Source organism: Coffea arabica, chromosome 5e (genome assembly GCF_036785885.1).
Source record: "Coffea arabica cultivar ET-39 chromosome 5e, Coffea Arabica ET-39 HiFi, whole genome shotgun sequence".
Lineage (NCBI taxonomy): Eukaryota > Viridiplantae > Streptophyta > Magnoliopsida > Gentianales > Rubiaceae > Coffea > Coffea arabica.
Window position 1 is genome coordinate 38136919 of NC_092318.1, and position 14188 is coordinate 38151106.

At 33.4% G+C, this 14188-nt stretch overlaps 2 long non-coding RNA genes across 2 annotated transcripts; one reads left to right on the forward strand and one right to left on the reverse strand.

Moving 5' to 3' along the window:
- Positions 1 to 3229: 3229 nt before the first annotated feature.
- LOC140006273 (uncharacterized) lies at positions 3230 to 3684 on the reverse strand. The gene is made up of 2 exons (XR_011813912.1): positions 3594 to 3684; positions 3230 to 3483 (listed from the first exon to the last, which is right to left on the reverse strand). It is a non-coding gene; the product is annotated as an uncharacterized lncRNA (long non-coding RNA).
- A 2087-nt stretch (positions 3685 to 5771) lies between these two features.
- Positions 5772 to 6095, forward strand: LOC140006342 (uncharacterized). Its single transcript, XR_011813970.1, has 2 exons — positions 5772 to 5876; positions 6012 to 6095. It is a non-coding gene; the product is annotated as an uncharacterized lncRNA (long non-coding RNA).
- The last annotated feature ends 8093 nt before the right edge of the window (positions 6096 to 14188 follow it).

Here is a 14188-nt window from a genome sequence, read left to right on the forward strand (position 1 = left end):
TGGAGACGGTTGCTTCATCTGATGCCACCCCTTTAGTAGTAAAGTCATCGTAATACACTACTAGTAATTTGCTCTTATTATCATTTGATTTATTTTAGAACTCATATAGTTTTAGTACTTTTCATTGTTGTGCTAATCTTCTCCGATGACCGCATTCTTGGAATAGTGCTTTGTTTAACTTATAAGTTAGTTTTCGTATTAAATTTGTGTCTTGTTATTTAAGTGTATCGCATAGGTCTATTATTCGGATGTTTGTGTACCTTTGAAGGAATATTTGCTTGTTTTCGAGGGAAACTGTTCATCTGACCTCACCCCTTTGTCATTAAGTAAAAAAGTCATGGGAGTAAAGTTGTAGTTTTAGAATTTGATTTGTTTTGGAGTTGATATAATTTGAGTACTTTTCCTGTTACTGTGCAAAACTTCTCCAAACACAGCGGTCTTTGACCAGCTTTTCATTTACTCAACAAACAATTTTTTCCTGTTAAATTAGTGTCTCGTTAGTTAATTGTACTGCCATGAGGCTTTTATTGGATTCTTTGAGTTAGGAGACCTATGAAATTGTTGACTGTCAATTGAAAGACTGCATGATCGTGTTTTGTTACTTGTTTAGACTTATCAAATTGATTTTAGACGTATTTTTGGCATAGAATATAGCTGATTTATCGAGTCTGGCAACTTCACCGGTGGAATCGAATCTCTTGACCTGCATTCTTGTTTAAGATTCTTTGAAAATTTCACCAGCGGATGCAAAGACATCTGTTTGGTTCGGTGTCTATTCAGTCCCCTCTGAATTCTTCATTGACCCTTTTGAATCCATGCCTTCCCCTTAGTGTAGAATAGGAGTAGGTTTAGAATAAAATTTATTTGTGTCCCGAGAAAAAAAAAAAGAGTTTGGCAACTTCACTTGCACTGGAGACTGTTAAATCATGTGACCTCACCTCTCTGTCGTCGAGTACTAAAGTTATGGTAATAAACTACTGCTAATTTGCTTTTATTAGCTTTGGATTTGTTTAGGGGTTCACATAGTTTGAGTACTTTTTTTCTTATTAATTTGTATCTCATTTTTTAAGGTTATGGTATAGGGCTCTTATTGGATTGCTTGTGTTAGGAGAAGAACTTGCAGAATTCTTGATTATTAACTTTTACTTGTTTAGCCTTATTGAACTAAACTATGATGTATTTGTGGTATAGAATATGACTGATTCATTGAGTCCGGCAACTTCACTTGCATCTGGGGGACTGTTGCTTCACCTAAGCCCGTATCTCCATCTTCAAGTACTGAAGTTATTGTAATAAAGTAGTACTGTTTTACTATTATTACCATTTCATTTCTTTTAGAGTATGTATAGATTTACTTTGCCTTGCTACATGGTGCAAAAGTTCTTTAAACACGGCATTCTTTAACTAGTTCTTTTTTTTTTTAATGCGTTATTTTTTCCCTCAAATTTGTGTTTTGTTATTTGATTGTACTGCATTGGCCTTTCATCAAATATTTTGTGTTAAGAGATTTGTGAAAGAAAATATTTACTCCCTCCATCCCATAAAAAGTGTCATATTTTCATTTTGAGATGTCCCAAAACATTTGTCATGTTTAAAAAATTAAAACATGTTTTAGTCTCTTTTTCCAATATAATATTTCTTTCTATTCATATGCATGTCACCTTTCAAATTTAAATTTTGAATTTGTGAGAGTAAAATTGAAAATAGAAATACAAACATCACAATTAAACTACTATTCTAAAAAAGTTGAATTCCCAAAATTGGGACGGATGGAGTATTTATTATCAGAGAGCTTGTGTAATTGTTGATGGAAGAGCTTTACACGTTTAGACTCATCAAACTGATTGTAGATGTATATACTGTACAGAATTTAACTGATCCATTGACTCCGGCAACATCACTTGCATTAGAAACTGTTGCTTCACTGAGTTGACCTCCTTTTTTTTATCAGTAAATACCGCTTCTCAAGAGCAGAAAGAAGCCATAGCCTCAACAATCAGTCCACAACTATGAAATCAGAAATAATGAAGTGTAATTTGTGGCAGAGATTGTAACGAAACATCTCAGGAGTACTCAACTTCAGATGTTAGATGCCAGAGACATCTATCTACAACCTAAGAGTGTTTTGGATGCTGTGATAAATTTCGTTAAAAGCTTCATTCAATCGCTCGAGGAGAAGGACAACTTCAATGAACCCAAGACCAGAAAAGCTACACTTGCTGTTCTGAGCTTCATGCTGCCATTTCTTGTTTGCCATCTATTTTTGTCCTACTCTAGTAGCCAAAGTTCCTTCAATGGAGCTATGCCATCACCAACCTGAAAGAATTTTGCTGTTTGATTAACAGACAAAACTTAGCTGCTCATAATTCTGCCGTCCACATTTCTTTCTTGGGATGCTGCTGAAAACTGAATTTTCTTGGGTTTTGATATGCTTTAGGCTTTAGCTGGATGCTTTATGGCTATATGGTAAGCTGAGAGATTTAATAGCTGTGATCCATTGAATTATAAAAAATAATCACGTTTTTTGATGTAGTTGGGTTGTATAGAGTTGAGAGTTGTAAAAGCTAACAAATGAATGAAATCCCACAGCGAGTCAGTAGTACTATAATAGCTCTCTTGTAATGTAGTAACTTTTATTTGTCTTCATTATTCTCAATTCATTCACTTCATCTTAGAATTCATTTTATTTGCTACATGATCTTCCACAACAATAACGATGCTCAATGCCATTTTAGTTGGGAAGTACTAAAGTGTGGTGGAAATGGTGAGATGATTTATGCAGGGAAACTTATCGTGCCGGTGCCACAACTCCCAGTTCACAGAAATCGTGAAGGACACTCAATAATCGTTGTCGTAGCAGCAGTGAAACCACATACTTCAGCAGGACTATTCAGCTAAGTCAAGGACATAATATACGTCCTGGCAGCAATCCTACCGTAAGTTCAATAAATTATACTATTTACAGAGCTATCAGTAACCATGTGCCAGATTTGATGTGCGTGACTCCTCCCTATCAAACTCCAGTCCTGGTAGAAATTGGCATTTGTTTCACTGCTGTTATGACAACAATTATTGATTGTCCTTCACGATTTTTGCGAACTGGGAGTTGTGGCACCGACACAATAAGTTTCCCTGCATAAATCATCTCACCATTTCCACCACACTTTAGTACTTCCCAACTAAAAATGGCATTGAGCATCGTTATTGTGGGAGAAGATCATGTAGCAAATAAAATGAATTCTGAGATGAAGTGTATGAAATGAGAATGATGAAGACAATAAAAGTTACTACATTACAAAACGATTGAAACCTCTTCTGTCTCTATTATAGAAGTTACTACATGTTTTCCGAGCATTTCCCATGCATGTCCCATTCATGTCTCCAAAATGATTGAAACCTCTTGTGTTGAAACATTTGCGCAGTTGGCGATGGTTTCGCGAGGTCTGGCCACTGTAAGCTTCTGTTGTTCCAATCCTGGAAAGTCTACTTACAAGAATGATCATTACATTAGTGAACCTGTGTAGGTGCATATTTCATGTTCAAGACATTTGAAAGCCCTAGAGAAATTATACATAGTGGAGTATATCAAGAACCTATGCAACTTAGCAAAATTTTGGTGAAGTTGCCCGGCCAAAGACCATGGATTGTCAAACGGTTGGCAAAGGGTTTCTTTGACATCTGCTTGGATTAGCTGGATTAACAGTACAATAGCCTTTCGGCCATTGTTGCACAAAAGTAAGGTACTGAAGGCTTGAGTTGATTGCCAGGGGGCAAAGCATGAGAATCAAAAGGACAAGTTTAAACACTATGCCCATCATCCCAACGATAGTATAGCGATTAGCACATAAAAATTTTGGCTGTGGAGAGTGGAAGAATATACTTCTATTAGTGATAACTGAGCCTATTTATAGAACTGTTGATTAAATTTTACTTCCTCTTTTCCACTTTGATAAGTTTATTTTCCTTTTTCATTTTTCTAAATTATAATCCACTGTTTAATTAAAGAATGTAGTTAACTTATAATTTCTCTAAAATGCCATTTTTTTAATGTAAGTTGTTATTGAATATAACCTAACTTATTTAATGTAAATTTAATTAGTCATACTCCATTTAATGTAAGAAAATTTTAGGAAGATAATAAACTAGATTTATTCTTCCAACAAAACTAACAACTTTTCTTAAATTGTGTGGAAAAAAAAAAACCATACCTATCTAAATCTATTGATGTTATTGGTCCATAGGGTCAAATTATTTGGGGGGATTTCTATGGCATAAATTGACAGGAGAAAGGATAAAATATGAAAAAGAAAAACCATTAAACCATATGTCAACTCTTTGCAAACATGTATTTGATACTCAAGAAATCTTAATGACTAATTCGCCATTCCATAAGACTGGAAAAATTGGTGATAGTTTGATAAACTGACTTCTATTATTGAGTTAGGAAAGTAAAAGGCGTAATAGCATTTGTATTTTATTTAATTTTAAACAAGCAACATTTTATGGTCAACATATTTACTTTTTCTATGGTCAAGTGTACAACATGTGACTTGTTTGATTAAAATAAGAAGAAAAAAAGTGGTACCATACATGAGCCATGTTGCTCATGTGCTGTGTTGCAATGTCTGCTTTAGTGCCCAAGAACTTATAGGCTAGAGAATCAAACAATTTACAACTCATGTAAATCGTTCATAATCCTGCTGAGGTTTAGAATGTTTGATATATTCATTCCGGTTAGTAGTATAGCTTCACTATAATGTGATTTGATTAGAAAGTTGGATTGATACTAGAATCTTAAATAGATATTTTGTTTTCTACTACCTTTCTTATATGAAAAATGATAATGAGCTTTGTTGGACCAACTTGTGGTCAAAGGCATGCCCTGATCCGTGGTTGTGATCGGAACCAGCCTATCCAAATTTTACTTAAAAAAATGGGGATACCATCTTGTTACAAAATTTCTTCAATATTTATGTAATACTGCCTTCATTTTTCAGAGTACGCTTTTGATTTTCTAGTTAGAGTGACATAGGAGTCACAATTTACATATATGCTGCCTCATATGAAAGTGGTACTATATAATATATAAAATTTTTATGTCTCTTGCTCAATTTATGTGATTTAAAGAGACTTTATTTGCAATATTAGGGAGGCCCAATAGCACTAAACAGATGTTTACATTGGCAATATTGTAGTAAGAATATATTGGTAACAAGTAACAACATTATTGTTATTTCTCTAAAGGAATGGTAGAATGTTTTATGATAAAGTGATAATTTCACAAACCTACCCTGAGGTTTTCAGCAATTTCACTAAACTCTCTCAAAGTTTTAAAATTACATTTACCGCCCTAATTTGACACTTTTAGTACCCAAATGTTGAAATAGCATAAAAAATTTATTGGATGTCTTAAAATGCCCTCATCTAATAAAGTTTAATTTATTTTGCACAATTACAAAGGAATGAGTGTCAAATTTTATGCCCATATTTGTTGTTTAATGATAAACTATGATGATAAATTTCATTACGATAGACTATTTTTAATAGTACTTTATTGGAGATATAATTTTTTTTTTTTAAGATTGGAGAAGAAAGTGGCCTAATCGTCACGCAAAATATTTTAAACAAATTAAGCAATATTTGTGCATTCAGCTCCTAATGCCGTCAAACTAATTCCAACATGTGGCCTATACTATGCTGGGCTTGCCCCACAAAGTCCCAAATCAGCATCAGCTCCTGTAAAGTGTAAACAGCCTTCTCACCTTTGACAAACTTCGATCTCTGCCTCGCAACTCCCATTATAACACAAAGATCAAAACCGGAGATCAAAACCGATGAAAATCCCTCATATAAACCCCGGATGCCCCCGGATGAAGGTCCAGAAACGTTATTATTTTATTGACATTATTATTTTGTTGATATGGCTAATTTCTCCCCTCATCAAATCGGAATTACTATACTGATTTTTTGAATTTTTTTGTTTTGTATTTCCACTCTACCCTGGGAGAAAGTGCTCGAGTTCTGAATCATTGGCGTTGGATTTTCAATCGCCGACCGGTGTTGGTTCCACTATGGAGAACTCGGACTTACTTAAGGTAATTCAGGAAAGGTTAAAATTTATTATAGGAAAACTAAACCTTATGTTTTCATCTGTTATTATTATTGTGTATGATGATCCATTGTTCTGTTTTGGATTCGCCAAAAAAGGATGTGAAGGATTTCGGTGCGATCAAGACGAACGTGACATAAACTGGTATCAAAGTTTCTTCTAAGGATTTCGATTTTGTGACAACAATGACAATAACAAAGACCGTTGTCGAGAAATTCAATAGGAATGTTAACTTCAGGATGTGACAGCTCAAGATGGAAGCCATTTTGGTTCAAAATGGAGTTGATTTAGTGATACAAGGAGTTGAGAAAAAGTTAGAGAGTGTAACAGATGCAAATTTTGCTAAGATGGATAAGAAATCTCGATCCAGTATTATCTTAAATCTCTCTAACAAGGTTTTGCGGGAGGTAGCCGCTGAGACTTCGACAATGGCCATGTGGGACAAATTTAAAGCTTTGTACATGAAAAAAACAATTAAGAATCGACTTTATTGAAAGTAAAGTCCGTATATGCTTCGCACGACTGAAGGTATATCTATATTCTCACATCTTGATAAATTTGATTCCATTATTATGGATTTGGAGAATATAGATTTAAAAATTGATGATGAGGATCAGACCCTATTATTTTTATGTTCTCTTCCCCAGTCGTTTAGATATTTTCATGATACTATAATTTATGGAAAAGAAACAATTTCGTATCAAAAAATTAAATCTACATTAAAATCTAAGAAGCAGATAAACAGGAATATTATCAAAAAATTAATGGAGGTTAGGCAGAAGGTCTAGTTGCTAAGGGCAGAACCAAAAGAAAAGAATTTGACAGTGATAGATCTAAATCTAAATCTAAATCCAAATAGAAATTTGGAGTGTAATTACTGTCACAAAATGGGGCACATTAAGGTAAATTGCTTTAAATTGAAAACTAGATTAAAGCAAAGGGAAAATATGGTGAGAAAAATACTAAAATTGTCGAATCTTGTGTTGCAGCTAATGAGAATGACAAAAATATTTTTGGTGACTGATGACAGGACAAGGTCTAAAAATAAATCAATTTTAAATTCGGGGTGTTCTTATCACATGTGTCCTAATAAGGATTTGTTTTCCACTTATAAACCTTGTAATGATGAATTGTTTGGATGGGCAATAATGCCATTTGTGTTGTTGGTAAGGGTACAATCTGAATTAAAATGTATGTTGATATTGTGAGAACACTCACTAATATTAGACATGTTCTTGATTGGAAAAAGAATCTCACTAATGTTAGACATGTTTTTGATTCGAAAAAGAATCTCATCTATTTGGGCATGCTGGAGACTCTTGGGTGCAAATGCACAACTGAAAATGGTATTATGAAAGTTTCAAAAGGTGCTCTTGTTATTATGAAAGCTTGTAGATCTGATAGTTTGTATATTTTGCAGCGATCTACTGTCACAGGTTCGGTTGTAGTTTCATCATCATCTTTATCTAATTCTGGTATCACCAAATTATGACATATGCGTTTGGGACATATGGGTGAGAATGGCTTGAACATGTTAAGTAAACAGGGACTTCTTTGTGGTCAAAGTACTGAATCATTGGAATTCTATGAATACTGTATTTTTGAAAAGTAAAAAAGAGTAAGTTTCAGGTCACGAGCAATTTATAAGACGAAAGGTACTCTTAATTATATTTATTCAGATTTATCGGGTCTATCTCGTGTTCCATCTAAGGATGGTACCAGGTATATGTTAACTTTCATTGATGATTATTCAAGAAAAGTTTAGGTTTATTTTCTTAAACATAAGAATGATGTCTACCTCACTCTCAAGTAATGAAAAGTTTGATTGAGAACAGATAGATAGATAGATAAAGCGGCTTAGAACAGATAATGGCATGAAATTTTGTAAAGGTGAATTTGATAAATTATGTAAGAATGAAGGAATTGTTTGGTATCACATTGTTAGGATGACGCCTCAACAAAATGGCCTGTCCGAATGTATAAACAGAACACTTTTAAAGAGAGCAAGGTATATGATCTCTAATGTTGGGTTGACAATGGAATTTTGGGCAGAGGCGATCTCTATGGCTTGTTATATTATCAACCGTACTTCTTGTGCAACTTTTGATTTCAAAACTAACAAGTTTGGTCAGATACTCTTGTTGATTATTTTAATTTAAAAGTTTTTGAGTGTTCAGTATACATGAATGTGAATGATGAAAAATTAGAGTTTTGAGCAAAAAAGTGTATTTTTTCCTTGGGTATGCTTCTGAGGTGAAAGGGTACAGATTGTGGTATCCTGATCTCAATTTTTCAAATTTATAATCAGTAGAGATGTTACTTTTGATGAATTTTCTATGTTATCTTCAAGAAAAAATCTTCTAGTTCTTGTCATGCAGATGATAATATGTAGAAGCAAGTGGAGCTTGAGATTGATAGTTTTGGTCCTTCTATTCAACAAATATTAATAGACGTATTTGAATCTACTGATAAAAATAATTCAGAAGAGAAACAATCATAGACATGCAATAATCATAGGCATCACTTTGCAGGGCGTCGGGGTTTTGCTCGATGAACTTTTTAGGACAGGCACTAGTTCTATTGTGTCGTATAAAAAATGTATAGTATGTGCTAAGTGACTAATTTACGTAATAATTGAATGATATTTTATGCTATTTTTAGTCCTTTGATTATATTATTGGAAGAAAATAAATCATTTTGGCTATAATTGGGAAAAAATGTCTTAAGTGATTAAATGAAGTTTTTATCACTTTTTACTTGCATTTTGTGAATTTTTGACAGCTTTGACACATTTTCGTATTTTGGCTATAACTTGAGCTACAGTGATCGGATTGAGACGATTCTTGAACCAATTTGAAGATAAGAAATAGATCTACACTTTGGTGAAACATCAAAATCCAGTTCTGAGATTTTCTAGGTCAAAAAATTGAATTATAGTAGCTAATTTCTATTGGTCGAAGCAGAAACAAAGCATTGAGCAGTCAAGGGTATTTCAATCATTTCTTAGACTACACAAATCTAAATGAGGCGATTCTTGATGCATTGGAAAGCTACTCAAAGGGCTACAAGTTTTATGTTTTGGTCAAGAGTTAAATCAGCTTCTATCATCAAGAAAAGTTCAGTTGAATTTGAGGCAAGGAGTTGGGTACAATTTTGTTTCTTTCTCTTTCGTGTACTGATATATGGAAAGGTATGCTGATTAATATAAAGTTGAAATTTTGCTAAAAAAAACGAGAATGCTGTGCTAACTCTAATAGAAAGGGGATGAAGTAGGTGAATTATTATCATGTGTGGCTTTGTCCCATATCGTTTTTTGTACAAGGGAGTCTTTCTCTTAGTTTGTTATAAATACAGTGAGCATGTGATGGGATTAAATGCATCAAACCAAAAGATCTTTAGTAGACTATTTGGGTCTTTGGGTCATTAAAATTTTTGTTTAGTAAAATATTTTGATCTCTTTTGTATTTTAAGTATTAGGTGTTTTGAACCTAAAAACACTCTCCTAAGGCATTTTTGTACTCTCTTTTTCATAGTAGAATTTTGTTCCTCCTCTGTGGAGGTAGGTTAATTTTACTAAACCATGTAAATTCCTGTGTTTCTGTTTTATTTATTTTTGCTTTGTTATTTGTCTTTTGGGATTTTGGGATTGCCAAAATTATTTCGTCAATTTTCTAAGGTCAGACCTAATAAACTGGTATCAAAGTTTCTTCTAAGGATTTCGATTTTGTGACAACAATGACAATAACAAAGACCGTTGTCGAGAAATTCAATAGGAATGTTAACTTCAGGATGTGACAGCTCAAGATGGAAGCCATTTTGGTTCAAAATGGAGTTGATTTAGTGATACAAGGAGTTGAGAAAAAGTTAGAGAGTGTAACAGATGCAAATTTTGCTAAGATGGATAAGAAATCTCGATCCAGTATTATCTTAAATCTCTCTAACAAGGTTTTGCGGGAGGTAGCCGCTGAGACTTCGACAATGGCCATGTGGGACAAATTTAAAGCTTTGTACATGAAAAAAACAATTAAGAATCGACTTTATTGAAAGTAAAGTCCGTATATGCTTCGCACGACTGAAGGTATATCTATATTCTCACATCTTGATAAATTTGATTCCATTATTATGGATTTGGAGAATATAGATTTAAAAATTGATGATGAGGATCAGACCCTATTATTTTTATGTTCTCTTCCCCAGTCGTTTAGATATTTTCATGATACTATAATTTATGGAAAAGAAACAATTTCGTATCAAAAAATTAAATCTACATTAAAATCTAAGAAGCAGATAAACAGGAATATTATCAAAAAATTAATGGAGGTTAGGCAGAAGGTCTAGTTGCTAAGGGCAGAACCAAAAGAAAAGAATTTGACAGTGATAGATCTAAATCTAAATCTAAATCCAAATAGAAATTTGGAGTGTAATTACTGTCACAAAATGGGGCACATTAAGGTAAATTGCTTTAAATTGAAAACTAGATTAAAGCAAAGGGAAAATATGGTGAGAAAAATACTAAAATTGTCGAATCTTGTGTTGCAGCTAATGAGAATGACAAAAATATTTTTGGTGACTGATGACAGGACAAGGTCTAAAAATAAATCAATTTTAAATTCGGGGTGTTCTTATCACATGTGTCCTAATAAGGATTTGTTTTCCACTTATAAACCTTGTAATGATGAATTGTTTGGATGGGCAATAATGCCATTTGTGTTGTTGGTAAGGGTACAATCTGAATTAAAATGTATGTTGATATTGTGAGAACACTCACTAATATTAGACATGTTCTTGATTGGAAAAAGAATCTCACTAATGTTAGACATGTTTTTGATTCGAAAAAGAATCTCATCTATTTGGGCATGCTGGAGACTCTTGGGTGCAAATGCACAACTGAAAATGGTATTATGAAAGTTTCAAAAGGTGCTCTTGTTATTATGAAAGCTTGTAGATCTGATAGTTTGTATATTTTGCAGCGATCTACTGTCACAGGTTCGGTTGTAGTTTCATCATCATCTTTATCTAATTCTGGTATCACCAAATTATGACATATGCGTTTGGGACATATGGGTGAGAATGGCTTGAACATGTTAAGTAAACAGGGACTTCTTTGTGGTCAAAGTACTGAATCATTGGAATTCTATGAATACTGTATTTTTGAAAAGTAAAAAAGAGTAAGTTTCAGGTCACGAGCAATTTATAAGACGAAAGGTACTCTTAATTATATTTATTCAGATTTATCGGGTCTATCTCGTGTTCCATCTAAGGATGGTACCAGGTATATGTTAACTTTCATTGATGATTATTCAAGAAAAGTTTAGGTTTATTTTCTTAAACATAAGAATGATGTCTACCTCACTCTCAAGTAATGAAAAGTTTGATTGAGAACAGATAGATAGATAGATAAAGCGGCTTAGAACAGATAATGGCATGAAATTTTGTAAAGGTGAATTTGATAAATTATGTAAGAATGAAGGAATTGTTTGGTATCACATTGTTAGGATGACGCCTCAACAAAATGGCCTGTCCGAATGTATAAACAGAACACTTTTAAAGAGAGCAAGGTATATGATCTCTAATGTTGGGTTGACAATGGAATTTTGGGCAGAGGCGATCTCTATGGCTTGTTATATTATCAACCGTACTTCTTGTGCAACTTTTGATTTCAAAACTAACAAGTTTGGTCAGATACTCTTGTTGATTATTTTAATTTAAAAGTTTTTGAGTGTTCAGTATACATGAATGTGAATGATGAAAAATTAGAGTTTTGAGCAAAAAAGTGTATTTTTTCCTTGGGTATGCTTCTGAGGTGAAAGGGTACAGATTGTGGTATCCTGATCTCAATTTTTCAAAATTTATAATCAGTAGAGATGTTACTTTTGATGAATTTTCTATGTTATCTTCAAGAAAAAATCTTCTAGTTCTTGTCATGCAGATGATAATATGTAGAAGCAAGTGGAGCTTGAGATTGATAGTTTTGGTCCTTCTATTCAACAAATATTAATAGACGTATTTGAATCTACTGATAAAAATAATTCAGAAGAGAAACAATCATAGACATGCAATAATCATAGGCATCACTTTGCAGGGCGTCGGGGTTTTGCTCGATGAACTTTTTAGGACAGGCACTAGTTCTATTGTGTCGTATAAAAAATGTATAGTATGTGCTAAGTGACTAATTTACGTAATAATTGAATGATATTTTATGCTATTTTTAGTCCCTTTGATTATATTATTGGAAGAAAATAAATCATTTTGGCTATAATTGGGAAAAAATGTCTTAAGTGATTAAATGAAGTTTTTATCACTTTTTACTTGCATTTTGTGAATTTTTGACAGCTTTGACACATTTTCGTATTTTGGCTATAACTTGAGCTACAGTGATCGGATTGAGACGATTCTTGAACCAATTTGAAGATAAGAAATAGATCTACACTTTGGTGAAACATCAAAATCCAGTTCTGAGATTTTCTAGGTCAAAAAATTGAATTATAGTAGCTAATTTCTATTGGTCGAAGCAGAAACAAAGCATTGAGCAGTCAAGGGTATTTCAATCATTTCTTAGACTACACAAATCTAAATGAGGCGATTCTTGATGCATTGGAAAGCTACTCAAAGGGCTACAAGTTTTATGTTTTGGTCAAGAGTTAAATCAGCTTCTATCATCAAGAAAAGTTCAGTTGAATTTGAGGCAAAATCGGAGCAGCAGTGAAGAATGAATAGAAATTGCACAAAAAGTCACTGTAGCAATCCAACCAGAAATTGGCAGGATTTATGGCCGGATTTCTGGCCGGATAATGGCCAGAAAATGCTGCTCTATACGCGGAAAACTTGTTTTGCACCTCCAACAAGTCACATGTAATGCTAGACATGTGACAAACACTTTGCAGCTATAAAAAGGAAGTGTAAGCCTCATTCTTTGACCACCTTTTACCTTTATATAGCCAAAATCTTGCAAGATTCAAGGGAGAGACATATGGGAGAAAGCTTGGAGTCTGCAGAAATGTAGCTCTTCCATTTTCTGAGTGTTAGATGAGTTTAATATAGAGTAGTAGTTCATCCATCTTGTTTATTAGCTAGATGAAGAAGAGGTTGGAGGATGAAGAAGGCAAGGAGATGAACTCATGTGACAAGGGTTACATTCCTTTCCAACTCTTTATCTTTTGTACTTGATTCCAAGTTTAGTTAATATGCAAGTTATGGATTTATATGTTATTATGTGTTTCTAAAGTTTATGCCTTGGGTTTGGTTGAACTTTCTATAATTGCTAGTGTTTATTATTTGGTTAATTGATGCCATTATTTTGAACAAGTTATTTAGCACTTTAGCTCTTTGAAATCATGATTAATTTGGTACCATTGATTGTGATTATTTAAGGTGTTGTTTCTGCAATGAAAATTGAGATTTAACACTGGTTCAAGAAGTGCTAAACATAGGGAGTACACTCACGAGAGTAGAGGTGCATCTATGTGATTTTAGTGATTCATTTCATGTAATTTCATTGAAGAAATGAACTTGTAGCTAATTTCATAACCATGAGAATAGGTATGAATTAGTTATGAGTATAATTGATTCACTACGAAAGTAGGATTCATATGCATAAGGAAATTACACCATAGCTAGTCTAGATAGTAGCATTCAATGATCCAAAATAGCACTTGCATGAGTAGTTAGGGATACCATAACCTAAGGAGCCTTCATTTGTTATTTTCTTGTGTAAGTTCAGTGGGTTTTATTTGTTATAATTCAGAGAGTAGTCTAAATAATAGAGAAGTTTTAGTAGTGCCGGTAATTGTTCAATCTTTTTCGTGGGATCGACCCGATATATACCCTAAACTACTAGTTGACCTGTATACTTGCGGTGAAACGGGTGTATTTCGAATTTTTAACTTGTACGTATTAAAAAAAAAAGCCGTCAGTATGATTAGTGATTGCTGTGTATTTATCTACATTTTCTTGACTGAAACTTTCACAACATATTTCAGGGAAAACGTAGGACCCTTGGACTCACTCGAGTTGGAAGTCATAGAGTTGTTCAAATTTCTGCAGGCTTCATAATATTCTTCTATATCTTAGGTTGGTATT